Genomic DNA, 19,680 nt, shown 5'->3' with positions numbered 1-19,680 from the left:
CTACTGAAAGTTTCGCCTAGTTTCTGCAACTGATTTTCCATCTATCTGGGAGTAAGCTTGTGGTTAACAGGTGTAATGAAACCTACAAGAGGGTGTCCAATAACCCACTAAGTGTCTAGTCTCCACCAAAGACTTCAGAAATAGCATTTGCTGGCCTACGCTGCCTGTGCCTTACCTGACCATGTGAGAGTTGCTAATAATAAGAGCAGGATGCTGAAACAGGATGCATCCCACCACAGACTCCTGTTTCACTCTACTGTCCCTTTCTTATTTCAGATTATTCCCCAATTCTTGTTTTACTCTCTATTTGTTTGTATACACACACACACACAGTGCCAGCAATTGCTCCAGCTCTATTGCACCCGTGCACAGCTTGCCACCCAGTACTTGCGATGCTAAGCAGGCTTATCAAGAATGGAGCCTTGGATACTCACCGTGAGGGCTCCTTCTCTTCCAAGGCGAAGGGCATCTTTATGTGTGGGTGTTTTCCCGCTCTTTCCAGGAGGCAGGACCAAACTTTACTTCCTGTCTCCTTGGCAGGAAGACAGCTCTTGATCCCCAGTTACAGGCTTGCCTAGCTACTTAAGAGAAGTGTAAAAACATCAAACTGGGAACAGTACAAACAAGGTAAGGTTAGGAAACAGGAAGTGTAATACATTATACATTGACCCTGACTGACCCTGGTGGGTTGACGGGTAAACTGAAACGCTAACGGTGCGTTATAACTTAACATTAACCCTGGCTAACCCTGGCGGGTGGACAGGTAATACTGAGACGATAACCTATCCTGGTCCTTCTGTTATCCGTTTTAGCCCGGGTGGGCAAGATGCCCTTCGCCTCGGAAGAGAAGGAGCCCTCACGGTGAGTATCCAAAGCTCCATTCTTCTCCAAGGCAAGGGCATCTTTATGTGTGGGACTTTCAAGAGCTCCCTATATGGGTGGGTTAATTTCCTTCGTCCACGACATGTTTGAGAATCCTGCGACCAAAGGCCGCCTGTGTGGAAGACCAGGTATTGATTTTGTAATGCTTGACGAAGGTGTTAACGGAGGACCAGGTGGCAGCACGACAGATCTCGTCAACTGGAGCCTGTCTGTTAAATGCTGCCGTTGTAGCTGAGCTACGTAGTGAGTGAGCGGTAATACCATCTGGAACCGGGACTTTGGAAGCTTTATATGACTCCACAATACACTGTCTCAAGGTGTAGCTGATGGCAGCTGTTGACATCCTCAACCCCTTGTTGGGGTAGGAGATGTTGATGAACATAAGAGTCTGATTTTCTGAACTCTGTCGTTCTGGTAATAAATATGCGTATGGCTCGTCGAAGATCCAAGGAATGCCAGGCTTTTTCTGTTTGGCATGATGGCTTCGGACAGATGGAGGGCAGAGATCTCTCTTGGGATCTATGAAAAAGGGAATTCACCTTCGGAAGAAAGGTAGGGTCTGGTCTTAAGACTAATTTATCCTTGTGGAATACGCAGAGGCCTTTGCTGATCGATAGTGCTCTCAGCTCTGAAACTCGGCGGGCCGAGGTGATCACTGTCAAGAACAGGACCTTCATCCGAAGGAATCTTAGGGGTACAGTTCTCAGAGGTTCAAAGGGGTCTGAGGTAAGGGCTTTTAGAACTAGATTACGTTTCCATGTAGGGAAACGATGCACCGTAGGTGGTCTGATTTGAGTAACCTCTTTTAAGAAGGTAACGATGTCCCGATGTTGAGAGGTGGGAACGCCTTCAGAAAAGGGAATCACCATGGATATAGCTGCCACTTGGCGTCTGAGTGGATGCAGCCAGATTTAAGCGTACTCCCTACTGGAGAAACTCTAGGATCTTGTTGACTCCCAGCTCTAGGGGGTCTACCTTTTTCCTACGAGGCCATCGAACAAAGGCCTTCCAAGATGTGGTGTAGATGCATCTAGTAGCCGGTTTGCATGCCTCCAGGATGGTGTTCACCACTTCTTCCGAATAGCTGCAGGTTAGGAGTCTCCTCCACTCAAGACCCAGATGGTAAAACAGTACCACTGGGGGTCTGGGTGGACTAGTGGACCTTGCAGCAGAATGTTCCGGGTGGTTGGTATTCTCCAAGGATCCTGAATTGACAGTCTGCACAGTGTGGTGAACCATGACCTGTGGGGCCAGAATGGGGCTACTACCAGAACTTTGGACTTCTCCAGCTGAATCTTGTGGAGCACTCTGGGAAGGATAGGGAGGGGTGGGAAGGCTTACAGTAGCTCCTGAGGCCAGGGGTTCAGGAGAGCGTCTGCTCCCTTCGCCAGTGGATGGTAGTATCTGGTGAAGAAGTGTGGGACCTTGTGGTTGTTGGCCAATGCAAATAAGTCAATTGCCGGGAGGCCGAATGTGCGCGTGATGCTCTGGAAGGTTTGTTGATCCAGGGCCCATTCTCCTTCCTCTATGGTCTGACGGCTTAGCCAGTCTGCCTGGATGTTTAAAACTCCTCTGATGTGTTCCGCCTTCAATGATTTCACATTGAGCTGAGCCCACCAGAAAATCCGTGATGCCTCTAGATGAAGGGCGGACAACCTTGTGCCGCCCTGCTTGTTCAGGTAAGCTTTGGTCGTCATATTGTTGGATCTTACTAGCACGTGGCAACGTTGGAGGTCTGTGAAGAACATTAGTAGTGCAAGTCTCACCGCCCGGAGCTCCAAAAGGTTGATATGAAGCTTTTTCTCCTTCACAGACCAGAGGCCCTGGGCCACTTTTCCGTTGAGGGTGGCTCCCCAGCCCTCGAGGCTGGCGTCCGTGAACAGTTGCAGAGGATCCTCGTGGATATACTACTGGCTTCTTCCTAAGTTCGAGGGACTGGTCCACCAAAGTAGGCTATGTTTCACCTTGAATGACACCTGAATTAGTTTGTCCCTCTTGTGGGTAATGTCTCTCTGAAAGGGGCGGAGGAGCCATTGAAGTGGCCTTGAATGGAATCTTGCCCATGGTACTATGGCTATACACGACACCATGTGTCCCATGAGTTTTGCCAGGGACATGAGGCGAGACCTCCTGTTCCGTATTGTGGCATTGGCTAGGGCGACTATTTTCCCTATCCTTTCCCGGGGTGGGGACAGTGAGTTCTTCAGAGAGTTTATCCGGACTCCCAGGTGGGTAACAATTTGGGAGGGGTCCAGGGAGCTCTTTTCGAGATTCAGCAGGTACCCGTGTTCCTGCAACAACTGAATTACTCTCGAGGTATGTGATAGGGACTGATCCCGTGATTGGGTGCAGACCAGGATATTGTCCACGTACGGGTGTAGATTCCTGTCTCAGAACTGCTATGATGGTAACCAGCACTTTTGAAAATACCCGGGGGCTGATGACAGACAGAAGGGGAGGGTCCTGAATTGAAAGTGTTCCTGGGCATAAGCAAAGCGGAGGAACCGTCTGTGTATGGGATGTATCAGTATATGCAGATAGGCCTCCTTGAGGTCCACTGCAGTCAAAGGTTCCAAGGAGGAGGGATTCCACAGTGGAACGCAGAGTTTCCATGTGGAAGTGTTTTTTCTGCATCCTCCGGTTGACATATTTTAAGTCAAAGATGGCCCTCCTGTCCCCATTTCTTTTGGGGACTGTGAAGAATATGGAGTAAACTCCCTGGAAATGTTCTAGCCGAGGTACTGGTTCTATTGCAGCCAGCTGCAGAAGGTGCATGATTGCTTGTTGGGTTCTGCAGTGCTTTTCCCTTTTCGAGGGGAGTGGGGAAGGTAGGAATCAGTCCAGTGGTAGGGAAACAAATTCCAAGAGGTATCCCTTGGAAATTATTTGGGATACCCAGTTGTTTGGCTGGACTCCTCCCACCTGCTTGTGATTGCCTGTAACCTTCCCCCCAGCTGTAGTAACTTGACATCACTGGGAATTTGTCTTTGAGAATTTTTCGGGTTTATCCGATCTGGGTTGTTGGCCCTGTCTGTTGAACTTTCCGCTTTTGCGAAAGGGCCTGTTGTTATTCCAAGTTCCCTTTCTGAAGTCTGCCCTGTATCGAAACGGTGTCCTGGAAGGTCGAAAGGACTGATATGAAGCTGGACGGCTCTCCTTTCTAAGCTGTCTAGGCATGACATGTTTTTTGTCTTTAGTTTCTCCAAAATTCTATCTAGCTTTTCCCCAAATAACCGCCCCTCCTGAATGGGGTAGGCCATTAGGGTTGTTTTGGCCTTGAAATCGGCTGGCCAGGTTCTCAGCCATAGGGCTCTTCTTGCCGAGGTGACGGATGCCATGGACCTGGCCGTGAAGGATACAGAGGAGGCATCCACCATCAGGGTAGTGGCTTTTAGGACCCTTTCCAGACCTGCCAAGACCTGGCGGTTTTCCTCTGGTACCAGCTGTAAAAGCTTCTTGACCCAGAGGTACGAGGCCCTAGCGAAAATGGATATGGTGGCGCTAGACTGGATTGCCAAAGCAGCCGCCTCATGAGCCTTCCTGGTTAGGGACTCTGTTTTTCTGTCTATTTGGTCCCTGATGGAACCTGCTCCATCCTCGGGTACCAGCCCAGGGATCTGGAGGTCAATTATAGGAGCCTCCACTAGTGGCACCTTGAGCAGGTTCATAGCGTGAGGTGCTAAGGTGTAGAGTTTCTTGACACTGGTAGGGATTTGCTTGCCAGAGGACGGGTTTTCCCACTCTTCTTTGACTGCCCTTAAGAAGAACTCAGGGAAGGGAACAGAATTACTTTGAGTTTGCTTCCTAGGGAAGCATTCCTTAATCCCCTGCTTTCGCTTTGGGGTAGGTTCCTCAGGTGATTCCTGTTCCTCATTAAGGTCCAGGGCTAGTAGCGCCTTGGCAAGTAGACCCTGGAAGTCTTTCCCCACAAACAGCCTGGGTCGCTGTTCGTCTGAAGGCATGAGCTCCTCATTGGAGTCGAACTCACCCTCTTCGTGTTGCTCTGGATCAGATTCCTGTTCAGAGGAGAGGGTTTCTGATTGTGCTGTGGAAGCCAGATTTGTGGCTTTTTTGGCTGCTTTGGTAGCCCATTGAATGACAAGGGATGTAGGGGACATGGGGTCCTCCTGTCCAACACGAAGGGGGTGGGAGGAGGAGGAGGCTGGCGAAGACTCCTGTACTGCCCAGGAGAAGGGGGGGAGCCTCATTTGAAACACCTGAAATGCCTGCCGCTGCCTCTGGAGGGCCAAGTTAACCAAGTCATTGGCCTCCTCGTTAGAATAAACCCACCCGCCCGTTGCTAAGTTGGGAAAGTGGGGTTGTCATCTCCCGCCGGGAGCGATCCTACCAGTAAACCTGCAGGGTTCGAAGGCTATGTGATGGTCGCAGGCTGAACTGGGATAGCTCTTTCAGCAGGCGCTGAGTAGGCGGGTCTTATGGAGCCGGCTCTCGGGAACTTACTGCGCTTCTTTTTCTTATGTGCTGGAAGCGGCGCAGCTTTTGGGGCTGCTTTTCACTGCTTTTTTCTCTGCTGCGTCGGCAGCGGGGGCTCTGTTTCCTCTGTGGCTTGTGCTGGCGTGTCTTTCCCCTTCCCTAAAGGTCCGCTGGTGTGACCATTGGGAGGGCTTTCCCTCTGGGCGGAATGGACCAGCCCACTCTGATAATCCTCCACCGAGCGGAGATCGTCCTCTCTCCCAGCTGCAGTGTCGGCCATTTCGTCCGCTCTTAAGCCGAGATTGGCTAGAGGTGACGGGGGGGGGGGGAAGGCCGGGGAGGGTAAGACACATTGAGGAAGGACGCTGGAGTAACAGAACAACAAATATACTCAAGGATCACAACGATTATCTCTAAATCTAATCTGAAGCCGGAGCTGAACGTAGTCAATGCTCTCCCGTTAAAGGCAGGACGGAAACTGGTCCTGCCTCCTGGAAAGAGCGGGACAACAACCACACATAAAGATGCACTTGCCTCGGAGGAGACGTCTTCCTTCTCAATGAGATGTTGAGACCAACACCAAACATGTTGAGTACTGATTTCAACATTCCTTACACTTTCCTTTATTTTCCAGTTCTGGATACTCCCATAATTAGATTTCACTTTAAACATCAGACACCTGGGAGGTTCTTCTTCTTCCTCTATCTTGCTGCAAACCTCATTCAAAGCAGAAAGTTCATCCGACCCTTAAGACAAGTGGCAATGTCCACTAATTCAGAACAACTCATGACCAGGGTCAAGGTAAGGGTGGGGGGAATCTGGGAAACAAGGATGGTTTTTTTTAATCCCAAACCACTTTCCAGCATGGCAGCATCAAATTCACAGGTACCTCAGCAACCAAGCCAAATTATTTGCATAAAACCATTATAGTTTCACGTTGAACTGTACCTGAGAATGTAGAAAAGAGGAAGAGTCCGGTAGTACCGTACAAAAAATCTGGTAGGGTATGAGCTTTCATGAACCACAGCTCACTTCTTCAGAAAGCTCATATCCTGCTAGAAGTTTTGTTAAACCTTTAAGGTGCTACTGGATTCTTGCTCTTTTCTACTGCTACAGGCAGACTAACACAGCTACCCATTGAGATGTACCTGAGAATGGCTACTTCCATTCTCCAAAGGCTGGGACCCATCTGCATGTACCTGAGAATGCACCTGTACATCTACTACCAGCACAACAGAGATTAGCTATTTGCTGCTTGCAAACTCAAGAGACCATAAACCATCCAAAAGTCAAGGCCGAGTTAGAAGCCAGTTCATGGAATGGTTTTGCCAAGGCTGAAGTGGAACTGGAGGAAGGATACCAGGTTGGCATTCAGTCCATGAGCTACCACCTCTCAACGTCAGCCAGACGAGCCAATACAAGGAGACCAGCCACAAACAAACAAGTCCTCTTGCACCAATGCTTTACAACAGGTCAGGTGACCTCTAAAATACCTGGCTTGTTAAGCCAGAGCAGCTCAGGAGTCCTGCTTTTGCTGATAACAATTTCTTCACACAATACATAGTTAAATTATGGAACACCCTGCCCTAGGATGTGGTGATGGCTGCCAACTTGGAAGGCTTTAAGAGGGGAGTGGACATGTTCATGGAGGGCTATTCATGGCTACTAGTCAAAATGGATACTAGTCATGATGTATCCCTATTTTCTCCAGGATCAGAGGAGCATGCCTATTATATTAGGTACTTCGGAACACGGACAGGACAATGGTGCTGCAGTTGTCTTGTTTGTGGGATTTCTAGAGGCACCTGGTTAGATACTGCGTGAACAGACTGCTGGACTTGATGGGCCTTGGTAGGATCCAGCAGGGCCTTTCTTATGTTCTTACTTTACACGGAGTGGAGCAAAGCGGGGAAAACAGGGATGCGTAGTCCTCAACGTGTGTTATTTGTAATGCTAAAAGTGAACACTTTTTGTTAAAACACAGCAAACCTACGGGGTGGGGTGGAGAACAAGAATCCAACCTGCCACCCATAGAGAGATGGAGAACTCAAAGTTTGCTACACTGTTTTGCTTCAGACTGGACAAAAACGACAATTACAGCGGTAATTGTAGTCGAAGTTATCAACCAGCTGTGCAAAAAAAAACAACAAGGAGAGGGCAGAGTAGTGCTAGAAGGTGAAGATTAAAAACACAAACAAGAGCCGACTTCGAAACCAGCTTCCCGACAGTCTGACTGCCAAGCAGCTGTGTGAGTTGTTATTAAGTATTCATAACAGGTCCCAATGTATTTTCCAAGGTTGCGCGCACGCACACAAAAGATCGAGCCCTGACCCCTAAAACTTCACAAATTAAATTGTGTCCAGCGCTGAAAGCGGAAATGGAATTACGATCCCGTTCCTAGTTTGTTAAGTTATTTATTTGGAAAATGTATACGCTGCCTTCCAAAGACCTGACCAAGGCAGCTTGCAAGCAAAACAACAAGAAACTCATTAAACCACAACCATAACAAAACCAGCCGAACCATTTTTTTTTTTTAAAAAGCAGAAGTACCCTGTCCTTTGCAACAGAATTGCATTGCTGGCGATACTCTAGCTTTTGGCCAAAAGTCTATCATAAAGTTTTGGCTGAAAGCTAGACTGTCACTGACAATCCCCCCCCCCCTGCATTTTGCTCTCACAGTCCAGTTGAACATCGGTGGAAATGGCTGGTGGGGGGGGGGGGGCAGCAGAATTCCCACCAAAGCATGAGACTTGGCACCCTTGAAAAGTATAATGCACACATCAAGCAGTCTAAACTGATACAGATAAAACAGTCCTCAGGGCAAAAGAAGACTTATCGACTATAAAACAGCGAAAAGAAGGGGGAACCCTTAATTAAAAGCATGGGTTAAAAAGAATGTTTTAGCACCTAAAGAAAAAGCAATGCCCTCGCCTGTTATGACTACCTGGTACCTAAAGAAAGTAAGGTAGCTGCTAGGTGAGCAACACAGGGGGAGGGCATTCCAAAAGCACGGTGCCAACATAAGAAAGGCTCTGCTGGATCAGACCAAGGCCCATCAAGTCCAATCAGGTGCCACCACTAAAAAAGCCATGTCTCGGGTCACCACCCACCTCACCTCTGCAAGCAGGGGAACAAAGAGCAGGGCTTTGGACGTGGGCCCTATCTGGAGGGCTGGAAAATATGGGTCTAAATGGTCCTTCGAATACCCTGGCCATAAGTCATTTAGGGCCTTATAGGCAAGAACCAGCACTCTGAATTGTGCCCGCAAACAAATGGACAGCCAGCGCAGATCTTTCAGCACAGGTGTGATAAACTCCCTAAATCTAGCCCACAACAATAAACTGGCTGCTGAATTTTGGACCAATTTGTTAGGACTATGCCAGCCCCATGTGTATTTGGGGGGCGGCAGGAGACAACACTGTCACCCATCTCTTTTTATAGCAGGATTACCCGAGGCCCAACACAGTTCACAGTACCCTCTGCACTCACCAATTCATTTTGTTGCTACCCATAATGTAGCTACTATACCTTGTAGAATTTAGTCCTGAGTGCTCCAAACATCCCTCGGGGCATTCCACCACATGCTCTGAAAGCATCCCAGAACCTGCTGCACAGATGCTACTACAGACAGAAGGATGCAGATGGCAGCCACCTGGCCCGCTAATACCTGTAGCAGAGAGTTTATATAGACACTCACAGAAGTGTTAGACATGCTTTGAATTATTCAGATCTATTTCAGCCCACACCAACAGTGGCATACATGTTAAGTTCTACTAAACTAGAAGCTTTTCTAATACTAGATTGTGCTGTAAAGGCAATTAACCTGCTCCAAGTAGAACATATGAAAAAGCCAGTGTTGCTTAGTGTTACTTGGGGATGGCAGGAACCGGCACTGCTTTCCCTATGTTGGGAGTAGTCAGGAGAGACACCTTCCTCCACCCCAGGTAAACTTGCACCAGTAAAAGACAAAGGAAGAGAAGGCAACCTTTGTGGTGTAAAGTAAGAATATTTCACTCTTGGAAACAAGAGATTCGCTTGGTCTCAGATAGTTCCTGAACATTACCGCCCAAGCCCCTATGACCATCACAAGCAGAACAGCAATAAAGATACATTAAGGCCGCTATGACTGTATGTTTACAAAGTGCCTTTAAATATCCCAAAGGCACTTGATAATCTTTCATTCATAAATAACCTAGTAAGGGAGGCCATTTAAATACTAACAAAGTGTCCATTGCCCTTGTAAGTGGTATGGAGTTTACAACTCTGAAGACAACAGTACCAGAATCTGGAGTAACATTTGGATAAGTGGGGGACGGGGCATCACAAGGCAGGGTGGGGGCAGAGAACAGTAAAATCCACACTCCCAACAATTCCCCTGTCATGATTCCTAGGGTCTGGAACAGGCTAGTCTACCCTCACACCACAAAGATTCTCAGCTGCCCCTCAATATTTCATGATCCTGGAGAATATTCAGTCCTAACTATGCAAATTTGGGGTTTGTTTCTTTTTTTGTTGATTTATGGTCACATTTTCCTGCATACCTGGGGAGATCCCTGCAGATGGAGAGACCCTTAACTTGTCTGTGGGTGGATTGGTTTTACTGCCTTTATGATCGGAACAGGGTAGAGGTGCAGCCACTTAGTGATACTTCCAAACTCTGATCCATTTCAAAAACTTGTTACACTTTTAGCCAATCAGCCAACAATCAAGTTTAAACAAAAGAGCCTTATATATTCCTGCTGGATTTGACTTTTTCCTCTGCCAAACCTTCAGCCTTGTTATAAGAGTTTACCCTTCATAAAGTAAGGCCATGATAGAAACAAGGATGTGTGAACAAATTCAAGTTCCTCTAATTAAAGAATTGATCAAAGCGAGTGAAAGGATGCAAAATTTGAACTGGTAGCCCAATTTCCCCCAGAAGACACTGAGATTCCTTGTCCATTTTAAGATTAAACTCGCACTGTGAAAGTCCAGTATTTCCACCACATCATTTCCACTTTGCTATTTGTGCATGTAGGTCGCAGCTGATTGCTCCCATCAGCCATGCATCAGGCAAGATCAAAAAAGTCTGAACGGCTGGACATAAAAATGTGCAGAAGGATAAGGGGCCTTTTCCACCAACGGCCTTGGGCTCAGGAATTTGCTGCCTCCTCTCTTGATGCGACCTTTGCCATCTTTAGGCCACAGTGAACTGCTTCTGTTCTACTACGAATCCCATAGAGGTAGGAGGCATGAGAGAGAGAAATATTGGTTTGCTTGTTAACTTTTATTAGATTAATATTGAGCTAAGCAATTTATGCTCTGAAGTTTGTCAAGCTTTCAGCACCCACAATACAGACTAGAATACCCTCAGCAGGTCACCTGCCCAATACCCCTCATTTTTAGTTCGATTTAACTGAGTTTCTTGCATACAGTTCTGTTCACTGAAGCCAATGTAGTGCTTAAAGGGTTGCATCTGGAGGACCGGGTTCGAATCCCCACTCTACCAAGGAAGCTTGCCTTGGGCCAATCTCTCTCTCTCAGCCTAGCCTACCTCACAAGTGAGTCTAAAATAAAGGAGAGGAGAACCAGGTAAGCTATTTTGGATCCCCGCTGGGGTGAAAGGTGAGGTATAAATAAAAGTTGGACAATGAAGAAAGCTGACAGGAAGAAAGTTAATTCCTTTGAAATGTGGAGGAGAGTTTTATGGATACCATGGACAGCCAGAAGACAAATAAGTGGGTTCTAGTTAAAATCAAGCCTGAACTTTCCCTAGAAGCTAAAATGACTAAACTGAGGCTGTCGTTCTTTGGTCACATTATGAGAAGACTCACTGGGAAATACAATAATGTTGGGAAAAGTTGAAGGCCAGCAGGAAAAGAGGAAGACCAAACATGAGATGGATTAATTCTATAAAGGAAGCCCCAGTCCTCAGTTTGCAAGACCTGCACAAGGCTGTTAACGATAGGACTTTTGGAAGACATTGACTCATAGGGTCACCATAGGTCGAAAGTGGCTTGATGGCACTTACACACACACACACTCACAGTACTAGCGTTTAATATGAATTTCTTTCCACTCCACTAATAAATGTTATCTAATGAGAAATTCACTATGTCAAAATCCTGATATCATTACATACCAAGAGAGACAAACCATGGTATTGAGATTTAGTAGTAGTGTAATTTATTGCAGTCCTTGACCAGAACTACAAAGTTAAAACGTCATTAAAACAACAATAGTTCAATACAGCAACAAAAAATAGCTGCATGAACATTTGAGCTAGTCAAATGGGTTTAAAACTCTGCATCAGCTTTAATATCATTTCCCCGTGTCTTACATATCCCAAGACAGAATTTAGCTACTTGTCTGGATACCCAGTGGTTTTTATCAGACAACAGATATTCCAGTTTAGCCGCATCAGATTCATCAAGAAATCCAACTAATACTGGTTGACATCCGGGGACTCGCACATTTTTGAACAAAACACGCAAGGCCAGGCCATTTCATTAACATTTCACTCCTACTGGGGTGTATACAACACAATCAAGCATGATAGTAGTTCAAAATATTCCAAAGCATAGACCCATACCAACCAGCATGACGAAGAAAGAGAACTCAGGACAGGGTTAGGCAGATGAAGGCGTTGCCGTGCAGGTAAGAGCAAGATTGACCCTCGCTTGGGTTAGGTTACCAGAAACCTTAAGTGGGTTTAGCAACCAACCCCGATGGTGTAGAAGGAAAATGCCACTCTTGGGGGCCCTGTTCCAGTGAGGGGAAAGCCAGCCTTCAACCCACAACATTGGCAAACCTGGCTGTCACTGACAGGAGACCCATGGGATATAGACAGGTGTGCACACGGCCTGCGTGGACAGAGCACACAAATGCCCTGAAAAGACTTGACGCTCTTTGCAATGCTGGATCAGACCAAGGCCCATCAAGTCCAGCAGTCTGTTCACACAGTGGCCTCTAGGAAGCCCACAAACAAGACAACTGTAGCAGCATTATCCTGCCTGTGTTTCACAGCCCCTAATGTAGTAGGCATGCTCCTCTGAGACTGGAGAGAAGAATATTCACCCACATTAAAAAGCATTTCCCGTAACAGCTAATCTTGGGATGGATTTTGGTGGAGGAGTTCAGAAGGGAAATAATATGCATCAAAACAGACTGTACAGCCAGCTAGTAAATAGGCTGCCTCTCAAGATGAGTTTAAGCAAACAAATTGAACTCAATAAGACTTAAAATCAACTGGACGTTTTACTTCCAGACTAAAATAAACTTTGCTTGTAATACTGGAATAAAGTCATGGGGTGGACAGAAGACGGGCCAGTGGAGCACGGTCTGTTCTGAGCCACCTAAAAAGCCTGATGACTGGTGAGATTCTTGAACAGAATGAAGAGGGACAATTATCTGATACTGCGAGACACCTATGTTCTTAGCCAAGAGTGCATGACTGGTATCACTTAACAAATAACTAATCTGCAATTAGAAATCCCAGATATGCAAATATGGATCACAGGAATTTACATTTACAAAAAGCAACCAGTCTATTTGTCAGCCTATCCCTGCTTTAAAGGGGAATCCTGTTCATCAAATGTTGGCCAGTTTCTCAGCTAGAACGCATGTGTTCTCTGTTGTGAAGGTCATAAGATAAGCAAGCTTCTTTATAACCTCTGCTGTGGCATGGAAACTCTCTGGGTGGTCATGGGCAAGCTGCTCCCTCTGAGCCTCTGACCCTAATCAATAAAACAGCAACAACAGTAGAGTTACTTCTAAAGGCTTGTGGCTATGAAAATGAATGTGATCTGCTATGAAATGCATTGCACATTAAGAGCACTGTGGAAAGGCACAGGAATTGCAACCAAAAGCACTGGCAGTCACATGAAGCATTCAAATCATTTAACTAAATAAAACAGAATAATTTCTGATTATTTGTAAAATACTGAATGGTACACGACATGGAGCTTTGCAGAACAGAAGCAAACCACAGGTACATGCAGGTCCCTGCCTTAAAGAGTTTACAACTGAATTTTTTCAAATAAAAAAGGGCTGAAAAGGGGTGGTGGTGGAAAGATAATAAGAGATGTATTATCAGCAAGGACTGTTAAGAGTACTTAGGGTTGAGAACCAAGATATGTTAAGCCCCACTGTGCACACGCATTTCCAGTTTGATGGGACTTATTCCCATAGAAACGCAGCCCTAAATACCTACTTTTCGGACTGCCAATACCTAAACAAAATACAATAAGCATGGTACCTTTTGCATCCTTTACAACATCCCTCCCATCTTCTGACTAGAATAAAAGGACTCAGATCTCCATTTCCAATGCGCCTGATGAAGGGCGCTTTGACTCTCAAAGCATATATCCTGAAACGCTTGTTGCTCTCTAAGACACTACTGGACTCCAATCTAACTGCAGACCAACATGGCTACCCTCTGAAGATATGCTCAGAATTTCTGTTGTGTTATTTATCCTGGATAGATACCTGAAGGGAGCTTAAAAAAAAACACACCAATGTACACTTCAGCCAAAGAGAGCTGTACATTCATATCACAGAGGTAAAAAATGGGGGGAAAGCACATTTAGTGTTATGTCAAGAACCCCTGGACCATCTTTCACCTCTGGCCATGTGCTTAAGGGAGGCGCAACTACTCGAGCCACTGCCTTGGAAATACATTTCCGAGAAAAGGAGGAAGCAAGAAGTACCTGCAAACAAGACCCGCGGCACCAGCCTCCATGCGCAGGCAGGGCCGGGAACAAAGACCACCCACCCGCGGCCACTCCAGCAAAAGGCGACCTACTTTTCAAAGCAGGCCATAATGATCAGGTAGACGTGGAGCTCCGGCACTCTGGCCGAGGCAGGCAGCTAGCAGACCACCGTGCGCGAGGGGATTCTGCTCGCTCAACACACACTCCGGTGCAAGTCAAGAGGCGCAAACGGCAAGGGGACCCGAGTCCTACCAAGTTTGCCTTTCCCCTTCCAGGACCAGTCACCGCCACGAGGTCTCATGGAGAATGCCCAGACTTGCCAGCGAACTACAGGGAGGCAACTACAGTTAATAATATTGTTGTTTTTCCGGGCATGGTCTGATGATCAAAGAGCCTGGGAGGTAGTGTAAGGGGGGGGGAGGCAGAAGGCGCCCAATTGCTGCTCTAAGCACATCACTCATGCACAGCCAATGCACACAGTTAAAGACACACAGACAGGCCAGGGAAGCGTCTCCAGGCAAACGCCCGTTTGCATTTCGGTTTTTATTTCCAATTCATGTTTTAACTCTTTTGGGAGGGGGGCGGTTGGGTGTAGGCCGGGCCGCTTCGGAAGACCCTCCTTAATCTCCCGAGCGCTACTGGTTGCCAGTAATCCCGGCAGAGCCAGCAGCGATCAGGGTCACCACTGCTGTCACGCACTTCCCCGCCACACAGCGCTCCCCCTCCCACCCGCACACCGAGAAGTGAGACCCCGAAGAATGGCAAGAGCCAGCGTGGTGTAGTGGTTAAGAGCGGTGGCGTCGGAGCTGGAGAACTGGGTTCGAGTCCCCACTCCTCCACAGGAGCGGTGGAGGCGAATCTGGTGAACCGGGTTGGTTTCCCCACTCCTCCACACGAAGCCAGCTGGGTGACCTTGGGCTAGTCACAGCTCTCTCAGCCCCACCTACCTCCCAGGGTGTCTGCTGAGGGGAAGGGAAAGGTGATTGTAAGCCGGTTTGAGTCTTCCTGAAGTGATAGTGAAAGTTGGTATATAAAAAACAACCCTTCTTCTTTTCCAGTCAAAACACGAGGTCGGGGAGGGGGGGAAATGGAAAGGACTGGCGAAGTTTTACTTTCTGCCTTTTCTTTCTGAACAAAAGGAAGGCGAAGGCCTCCCCCCACCCACCCACGGCACTTCCTGCAAGAAGGGCACACATCCCCCCTCCCACAAGCTCCCGCCGGCCCACGTGCGCGCGATCTGCCCCTATGCTCAGGGTTCCTCTCCGCGGCTTTGTCCTGACGTAACGCAAACACGCAACAACAAACACGCGGAGTGCATGGATATTAAAAATGCTAGAACTGGTGGAGATGGCGAAATTAACTGCAATGATTAACCAAAAAGACAATGCGCAACGTATGGGAGAATGGGAGGCTTGGAAGAATTACTGTGAACAAGAAATGCACATGGGGAAAACGGAAGGCTGTTCTTTGATCTGATCCATAACGTAGTATCTTTATAATCGGTTGAAAGAAAAAATTAGACATACTATAAAGTATTTAAAGGTAATTTGGATGATTACGATAATATTAGGATCAGAAAATACAAACGACAGAGTATACAATTTTATTTTGAGGTAGACGGAGGTGGTGGGGAAGTCAATATATTAAATTAATTTATATTTTCAACAATCTATGGGTTTTTTCATTTATGATTTATTTTTTTAATTGTTGTCAAAGTGTGGCTTATATATTTGGAAAATCAATAAAAATTATATTAAAAAAACAAACACGCGGAGCGCAAAGGGGGCTTTAAAAGAACGCGAGGGAGGCGTGCAAACGCCCCCCCTCCCCCCGCCAACTAACGCCCCTCGGTGGCCGCGGAAGAGCCGCGCGGGGTCAGTCCAGCCTCCGCGGGGGGGGGGGAACAATCCGCCCCGTCCAAGGCGCTTCCTGCCTTCCGAGGCGCCGCGACACGCCTCCCCCCCCCCCGTCCAGGCAGGCAGCGTGGTACCTTGCACCGAGGAGCGGCGGTGGGCGCGCCTTTAAAGTTTGATCATCCCCCCCCCATGCAAGGAAGTCCGCAAGAAGCAGCTGGGGCTGAACTCCAGAGCCCCAGCCTCCCCCCATCCCATGCTTCGGTTGCATGCGCTACAATGGCGGAGAGGAGAGAAAAAGTGGTGTCCCCCCCCCCCCTTGCAAAGCTCGGCAGCCGCATGCTAGAGAAGCCCTTTGTTTTCGCTTCTGCTCTTTGCCTCGGCGCGGCAAAGCAAGGCTCCGCCGGACGGTTTTCTTCTTGTGCTACCTTCGAAACGAAGGTGGCATTTCTTGGACACCGGGATCGAGGAGGAGGAGGGCTCCCGATCCACCTTGGAGGGAAACAAAACACACACTAGGGGACGGGGATACGCAAGCGAAGGGGGGTGGTGGAAGTTGAGATCCAAGTTATAAAGGGGGAGCGGGTCGCTTCGCCGTGTTTCTCCCCCCCCCCCCCGCAACTTTGGAAGTCGCCACCACCCACCTCGCCTCGCCTATCCGCGAGGCGCACTCCGATCCAAATAAAAACACGAAAAGGAACGCAACGACCTGCTGGGGAGCGGAGAGCACGTGTCGCTGCCAGAAAGGCCACTTATGCACGGGAGGTTTTGCCGCTCTCTAGATGCACATTCCCCCCCCCATCCGAATTCTCAAAATTCAACAATAAGCCCCCGTGCAGAGTTTTGAGAACTCGGATGGGGGGGGGGGGAATGTGCATCTAGAGAGCGGCAAATCCAAGGCAAAACCTCCCGTGCATAAACGGCCAAAGATTTCTCCCCGTCCCTAGGTCGCTTCGCTGTTTGTTTGTGTGTGTGTGTGTTTTTTTTGGGGGGGGGGTAGACTGAAATCGCCCACAGAAGACAAGAATATTCCGGACCGCCTCCCAGCCCGGTGTCTTCGGGTCCTCTCCTCCTCCACCGGAACCGTAGATTGACATAGCCATGGCCGGCATCCGCTGCCATTCCCAATGCAACAACTCTTCCTCCCCCCACCCCCCAAACTCGGCTTCATCTACAGGTGTTATTGCTTGCAAAGAGAAAACGCCAATCCCGGGGAACGTTCCAAAACGGAACGTTCGGGCCGCTAACGTTCCGGAGGCTGCCAGCCTGAGCAGGTTGAACCGACCTGGAAGGATTTGTAGCAAATCTCTCCCCCCCCCCACCGCGCCTTGGGCTTCCCATTGTCGCCAGTCCCGCGTCCGCGGTAGTAACGGACGGCACCAATCTCGCCGCCAGGGCCAAAGGCAGCTGTTGCCATTGCGAATCTTCCGAACTGGAGTAAAATGCAAGGAGGCTGCTCTGGAATTGAGTGAGAATCGGGGCTGCAGGTATCATTTCGCCTCCTCGCAGCCCGGAGAGAGATCTCCCAGGGAACGGCGAACTTTTCAAACTAGCCGTTTGCAACTGGCGGAGTGAAGCGTAGAAGAGGGCCCCAGCCTTCTCGAGAACCACTGCACGCAGTTATTGCAGAATAAAAATACTGTTGTTGGTTTTTTTGCTCTTACGAGCATGAGGTGCAAACAGCTTTGAGACTTAAAAAAAAACCACCACCGAAGCACGCAACTATTTTTCAGCGACACACGCTCGAGTTCACTTTCGAAAAAGTCGATGTCACTCGCCACATGCTCGACCTGTAACAATGCAGCCAGCGCTTTCGATCCGGCAGTTCCGCCGCCCGTTTTATTCTCCAATATTTTTTAGCCTCAGGTCCACGCATTGCAAAGATCAACACCTTGCGGACTGCCCCGTCTACACGCAAGCACTTTACGTATGAAACCGTTCTCCCAAAATGACTATCTTGTTGTTGTTGTTTTAAACCCGCGCTAATTTAAAAGAAGAAAACTTGCTCAACTTAGTGCTCCAGATTTCCACCAGCTGTTGCCTTCCCCCCCTTTATCTCCCGATGCAGCAACAAAAATTAAAGCACTTACCTCCACCAAATAGCGCGGCCGTGCTCCGATGCGCGCAGCGCTCTCCGCGCCCCCTCGTTGTCTAAGCGCCTGTTGTCTGGATAGCTTGCAAGCCCCGGACTCATTGGCTCAACTGCCCCCCGGTGTGCGCATGCGCCGTTCCCACGCCTGGCTTCTCCTCAATCGAGCTCATTTGCATACGCGTAACGTTGTCCTTTTAAGGGAGAGAAGGGCCGAGCGAAACGGCCCGGGGAAGAAAAGGACGGGGGAGGTCCCCCGCTTATTGTGACGCAACAGATGACGTCGCGCGCGCGCACGACTCGGGCCGGAGTCCGCCCGAAAACAAGCGGGGCGGCCGGAGATGCGCAAAGGCAGGCACCGCACATGGAGCAGGCATGCATGCATGCATGCAGCTGCTTTTGGGACGCATCCTGCCTTTGCTGCGCACTCGGGAGGTCCTCCTGTACAAGGGAGCAGGCTGCTTGTAGGGGGATGTGTCCGACCCCTGCCTACCTTCGAGTTGAACAACTTTTGGTGGTTTGTGCATTTCTCAAATCGCGTGTGCTAGTTGAAAGCAAACTAGTCGTTTTAGGAGAGGTGAGGAGGGTGGGTGGTTGCTCAAGTTTGTTTCTGAATCCCGGGGATCCGTTGCCGGGGATTCCTACCGGAGGCACTCCCGCCCTGGTTGCGTTTACATTTTTCGGCTGGCCAACCGTGCCTGTTTCGTCCTGCAGATTCCCAGCGGGAGAGAGTGGCCATTGATGCGTGGGAGGTTTTGCTTTGGGTTTGCCACTCTCTAGATGCACTCCCCCCCCCCCATCCAAATTCTCAAAACTCAACAATAAGCCCCCGTGCAGAGTTCTGGGAATTCGGATGGGGAAAATGTGCATCGAGAGAGCGGCAAAACCTCCCACGCATCAATGGCCAGTGTTGAAGGGAGACCACGGATGAGGTCAGCCTTGAGAATCGCCGCTCCCCTCCTCCATATTCCCTTGATTAAGGCTTGCAAAGGCGCGGCCTCCTGCCCTTGAAATGCGCCTTCAGTGAAAAAGCTGCGCTGTGCTTACTGCTGGAGGGAATTGTTAATACATGCCAACATCTGCCTTATGTTGGAAATGAAGATTCAAGGAAATGTTAATTATTTTTATGTTTTAATTTTATTCTTGGAGGAGCTTCTAAGGATCACTTGCCGCCGCCCCTTTCCAGGCATAGGTCACAGCCACCTAGAACCATAGAGTTGGAAGGGGTCATGCATGCCATCTAGTCCAGCCCCCTGCTCAACACAGGATCAACCTAGAGCATGACGGACAAGTGTTTGTCCAGCCGCTGCTTAAAGACTGCCGGTGAGGGGGAGCGCACCACCTCCCTAGGCAGCTGATTCCACTGCTGAACTACTCTCACTGTAGAAAAAAAGTTCCTAATATCCAGCCAGTACCTTTTCACCTGTAATTTAAACCCATTATTGTGAGTCCTTTCCTCTGCTGCCACCAGGAACAGCTCCCTATGCTCCTCTAAGTGACAGCCCTTCAAATACTTAAAGAGAGCAGCCATGTCCCCATCACATCTGCCAAATCCTCTTGAGCTTGCTGGGGATTCTACCTCACAGGGTTGTTGTGAGGAGAAAGTGGTGGAGGCACAAAAAAGTATGCTACCTATTAGAATTCTTATAGCCCAACTTTCCTCATGGTTCAAGGTAACTTACAATACTAAAAAAGAGCCAAATAAATAAAAGCTATATCTGTATCCTGCGGT

Source organism: Euleptes europaea, chromosome 3 (assembly GCF_029931775.1).
Source record: "Euleptes europaea isolate rEulEur1 chromosome 3, rEulEur1.hap1, whole genome shotgun sequence".
Taxonomy (NCBI): domain Eukaryota; kingdom Metazoa; phylum Chordata; class Lepidosauria; order Squamata; family Sphaerodactylidae; genus Euleptes; species Euleptes europaea.
Note: the sequence above shows the minus strand (reverse complement) of the source record.